Source organism: Theropithecus gelada, chromosome 13 (assembly GCF_003255815.1).
Source record: "Theropithecus gelada isolate Dixy chromosome 13, Tgel_1.0, whole genome shotgun sequence".
In the NCBI taxonomy this organism is placed as follows: Eukaryota; Metazoa; Chordata; class Mammalia; order Primates; family Cercopithecidae; genus Theropithecus; species Theropithecus gelada.
In genome coordinates, this window is record NC_037681.1 from 32,457,676 (window position 1) to 32,463,158 (window position 5,483).

At 37.8% G+C, this 5,483-nt stretch overlaps 1 non-coding gene across 1 annotated transcript; it reads right to left on the bottom strand.

Annotated features, from left to right (window-relative positions):
- Positions 1-3,754: 3,754 nt before the first annotated feature.
- LOC112605459 lies at positions 3,755-3,824 on the bottom strand. The gene has a single exon (XR_003115449.1). It is a non-coding gene; the product is annotated as a small nucleolar RNA SNORD18 (small nucleolar RNA).
- Between the last annotated feature and the right edge of the window lie 1,659 nt (positions 3,825-5,483).

Genomic DNA, 5,483 nt, shown 5'->3' on the forward strand with positions numbered 1-5,483 from the left:
GTCTAAGCAACATTTTGACATCTTTGAAATGGGGAGTTGGGAGGCACCAAAGAGATTACCTGATTGTACCACTTCACTTCACAGGTGGTAAAACTCTGGCCCAGGTAATGTGCATAAACTGTTGAGGATTACATGGGTTGAACTGCAACTTCTGTCTATTAAGATTGAATTGTATCAAATTTTATTTGGAAGATGAACATTGATTTCTTACTCTGCTCTTGGCTTATTTAAATTCATATTAAGAAAAAATTAAAATAAGCCATATGTCATGGCACACCAACAGAGAAATATCAGTTTTCTATTAATAATGTTTATATTTTATAATGTATCAAGGTTTTCCAAGTGTTTTCTAAGTGAGCTCAATATTGGAAAGACAGATATCACTGCCCTTTTAGAGAGAAGGAAACAGATGTCCAGAGTGACCCAGTGACTTGGTCGAGGCCTCACCATTTAGGAAACAGTGAGAGTCAAGTTCGACACCTGTGTGGTGACTTATTCACTGGTCCACCGCACAGATGCCTGGGACAAACCTCACCAGGTTCTTCCTTTCAAACCTGATGTTTTTTCCTGAATGATGAAGCGTTTTGTCTACAGGTCTGTATATGTGGAAGAGAGAAAGGTGATTTTTTTTCCTTAAGTCATTCTCAGACCTTTTATCTCTCTATCAGTTTCTGACCTTCACCTCCCTTCTTCTTCTCACTCATTTTCCTTTCTTATCACATATTAACTCTAATGTTTTCAGTTTTTATCATAATACATTTTGTAGATGTTTATAGACTAGTACAGGAGTTGCCAAACTATGGCTCACCGCTTGTTTTTTAAAATAAAGCTGAAGTAAATAACAACTTCATTGAGATATGATTTATGTGCCAAAAAATTCACCCCTGTAAAGTATACGATTTAGAAGTTTTTAGTATATTTAGAGATTTGTGCAATCATGACCACTGTGAAACAGTTCCATCACCCAGAAAGAAATCCTGTATGCATTGAGTCACTCCCCATTACCCCAGGCCCCACCTAACTCTAGGCAACCACAAATCTACTTTCTGACTCTATGAAATTCCCTATTCTGAACATTTCAAATAAATGGAATTATACAAGATGTAGTCTCTTGTGACCGGTTTCTTTTAGGTAGCATGATGCTTTCAGGGTTCATCCATGTTGCAGCACTCAGTGGTACTCCATTCCTTTTTATCACTGCCTAATAGTCCACTGTGTGGACATACCACGTTTTATTTACATATTCATCTGTTGATGGACTCGGGTTTTTTCCATCTTTTGGCTATTATGAATAATGTTGGTATGACCATTCATGTACAAATTTTTATGAGGGCATGTGTTTTCATTTGTCCTGGATATATACTTAGCAGTGGAATTATTGGGTCATATGGTAACTCCGTCTGATGTTTTGAGGAATTGCCACACTTATTTTTCAAAGTAATTCTACCATTTTACAATCCACCCGGCAATGAATGAGTGTTCCCATTTCTCTACATCTTTGTCAAAACGTGTTATTTTTCATTTTGCTTTACAATACTTTTGCGGACTTGTATTTTGTCTGTCTTCTTTATTTTCATCATTTTAGTGGATGTAAAGTGTGTAACATTGTATTTTTTATTTGAATTTTTCTATTGGTAAGGATGGTGAGCATCTTTTCATGTGCTTATTGGTCATTTATGTATCTTCTTTAGAGAGATGTCTATTTAAATCCTTTGCCCTTTAAAAAAATGGGTTGTCTTTTTGTTGCATTCTATGAGATTTTATATATATATATGTAAAAATATACACACACATACACACATACACATATATATATGGATATTCTGGAACGAAATGCCTTATTAATGTGATTTGCAAGTAATTTTTCCCATTCTGTGGGTTATATGTTCACTTTATGATGATGTTCTTTGAAACTCAAAAGTTTTTAATTTTTATGAATTCCAATTTATCTATTTTTTCCCTTTATCGCTTGTGCTGTTGGTGTCATATATGAATTGAAACCATTGCCTAACCCAAAGCCACAAAGAGTTACTCTTATGTTTTCTTCTATAAGTTTAATAATCTTAGCTTTTATATTTAGGTATATGATCCATTTTGAGTTGATTTTTTATACCTGTGAAGTAGTGGTCCAACTTCACGTTTTACATATTGTTTGTTTGTTTGAGACAGAGTCTCCCTCTGTCGCCCAGGCTGGAGTGCAGTGGCACGATCTCAGCTCCCTGCAACCTCTGCCTCCCAGTTTCAAGCAATTCTCCTGAGTAGCTGGGACTAATTTAGACTGGGACCAAATTAGCCACATCTGGCTAGGTTTTTGTATTTTTAGTAGAGACGGGGTTTCACCATGTTAGCCAGGATGATCTCGATCTCCTGACCTTGTGATCCGTCTGCCTCGGCCTCCCAAAGTGCTGGGATTACAGGTGTGAGCCACCACACCTGGCCACATATTGTTTTAAAACAATAGTTTTGTAAAACATCCAGTTGTTCCAACGTCATTTGTTGAAAACAGAATTCTTGCCCCCATTGAATTATCTTGTCATGCTTGTTGAAAATCAATTGATATAAGTATAATTCACTCCCTTTTTTTTTTTAAATTTATTTTTTTGAGACGGAGTCTAGCTCTGTCGCCCAGGCTGGAGTGCAGTGGTGATCTCGGCTTACTGCAAGCTGCACCTCCTGGATTCACACCATTCTCTTGCCTCAGTCTCCCGAGTAGCTGGGACTACCGGCGCCCACCACCACGCCCGGCTAATTTTTTGTATTTTCGGTAGAGACAGGGTTTCACCGTGTTAGCCAGGATGGTCTCGATCTCCTGACCTCGTGATCCACCCACCTTGGCCTCCCAAAGTGCTGGGATTACAGGTGTGAGCCACCACGCCCGGCCTATTCCCTTCCATTTTAATAGCTGGCCTTAATATTCCCATTCGTGATCTTATATCTTATCCCATTCAAGGTAGTACCACTGGCTTACCCTTGTATAAACCGATCAAAGAGAGCCTGTCTAAAAGTTTGAGTGTATTTATTTTTAAACTTGGAGAAGGGAAAGTCTAGGCAGCATAGAAAACCCAGAAGCGATAAAAGAAAAGATATATACATATAACTATATACAAATTTTGCATTTCTGTTTGGCACAGAAGAGCTCAAAGGAAAACAAACAAATCTGGGGAACGGATCTGCAACAAATATGACAAATGAAAGGCTAATTTTCTTCATCTTTAAAGAGCCCACCAATAAGACATTTATAAATTAATAGAAAAGCCAATAAAGAATATGAACAAGTACATTTAAAAGGTGTTCAATACATCTCTTAGTTAAGGAGATGCAAATAAAAATCATGAATTACCGTGTTTTTTTCTTAGGAAGGTAAACATTAAAACACTAGCTCATGGGAAGTGCTGCTAGTGACTGGCTGACGGGGTGGAGAACAGATACTCTCACAAATTATAGGAGTGCAGGTTGTTGCTACTATTATGGATTGTAATTTGCCAATGTCTGCTAAAACACAAATTGCTCATATTTTGATCTACAAATTTCATTGCTATGAATACTTGCTAGAGTGAAGAAAAAAAAAAAAACAAAAAAAAAAAACAAACAAGCTTGGAAGCAGCCTAAATGTTTAATCAAGAATACTAAACAGCCATCAAGTAGCTTCGTATATCTTAATATGGAAAAACCCCTAAAAATATTTTCAGGGCAAGATTCACAATACTGTAAAATGCACACGATATGGACCAAATTGTATAATTTCCCCCCAACACATATCAGAGCTTCCACAAAACCGTGTGTTTCAGAAACACAGACCATGAAGTGAAATCTCATCATACACACATTTAAAACATGTAAATATAAAATAAAATGTATAAAAACACAATGTAAAGGTAAACATGCCAAGTGAAAATTTAAAATTATAAGTGCATTCACATGTGTTAGCATAACATTAAGTCTAAGCATAGTGTATGTTGTTGCTATTCTTAAAAGGATGCATTAAGCACCTGATAATAGTGATTATCGTTTGGGGGAGGGACCACGAAGGGAAAGATGCATGTACTTTTCATTTTATAACATTGCACACCGCTGAGCAGCCTCATCCAGTGCAGGGTAGTATTTTTACTTTAAAAAATATGGTCAATTGGAGCCGGGCGTGGTGGCTCACACCTGTAATCCCAGCACTTTGGGAGGCCAAGGTGGGTGGATCACAAGGTCAGGAGATCGAGACCATCCTGGCTAAGATGGTGAAACCCCATCTCTACTAAAAATACAAAAAAATTAGCTGGGTGTGGTGGTGGGTGCCTGTAGTCCCAGCTACTCAGGAGGCTGAGACAGGAGAATGGCGTGAACCTGGGAGGCGGAGCTTGCAGTTAGCCGAGATTGCGCCACTGCACTCCAGCCTGGGCGACAGAGCGAGACTCCATCTCAAAAAAAAAAAAAAAACAAATATATATATATATATATATATATATGTATGGTCAATTGGTATTATTTGAATAATGGGATTATGAGCAGATGTTTTCTGGCTTTCTAGAGCTCTGTATTAAAAACAAGTTATAGTTTGTTTTTTAAATTAACATTCTTAAAATAACTACCAGTTGCACTTTACCAGCTGCAGTCAAATTTCTAAAGCTTGTTAGGTGATGGGGCTGCTAGAAGCCATGTGCCTATGACAGAATGCATTCAATGTTGACATTCATCATCTGCTTCTTTTAAAATTATTTTGGTAAACTATTCCTAACATAAAATGTACAATTTAACCAGTTTTAAGTGTGCCCCACTCAGTGGCATTACATACATTTACATTGTTGTTCAACCATCATCATCCATCTCCACAAGTCTTTTCATCATCGCAGACTGATACCCTGTTCCCATTTAATAAGAGTTCCTCATTCCTCACTCCAACTCCAGGCAACCACCATTCTACTCTTCTTGTCTATGAATTTGGCTGCTCTAGGTGACTTATATCAGTGCAGTCATACCATATTTGTCCTTCTGGGTCTGGTTTACTCCACTCAGGATAATGTCCTCAAGGTTCATCTGTGTTGTGGTATGTCCGAGTTTCTTTCCCTTTGAAGACTCAATAATATTCCATTGTATGTATGTGGCGCGTTTTGTTTCTCTGTTGATCCACTGATGAACATTTGAGTTGCTTCCACCTGTTGGCTATTGTGAATAATTCCACCATGCATATGGACGCACAAGTATCTGTGTGAGACCCTGCTTTCAATTCTTTTGGAAATATGCCCAGAAGTGGAATTTCTAGATCATATGGAAATTCCATATTTAATCTTTTGAGAAACCACCATACTGTTTTCCACAAATGGCTGCACCATTTAACTCTCCTACCAGCAATGCACAAGAGTCCCCACTTCTCCACAGCCTTGCCAATGGTTATTTTATGTGTGTGTGTGTGTGTGTGTGCATTTTCTGATAGTGACCATTCACATGAGTGCAAGGTGGTATCTCATTGTGGCTTTTATTTGCATCTTTATCTG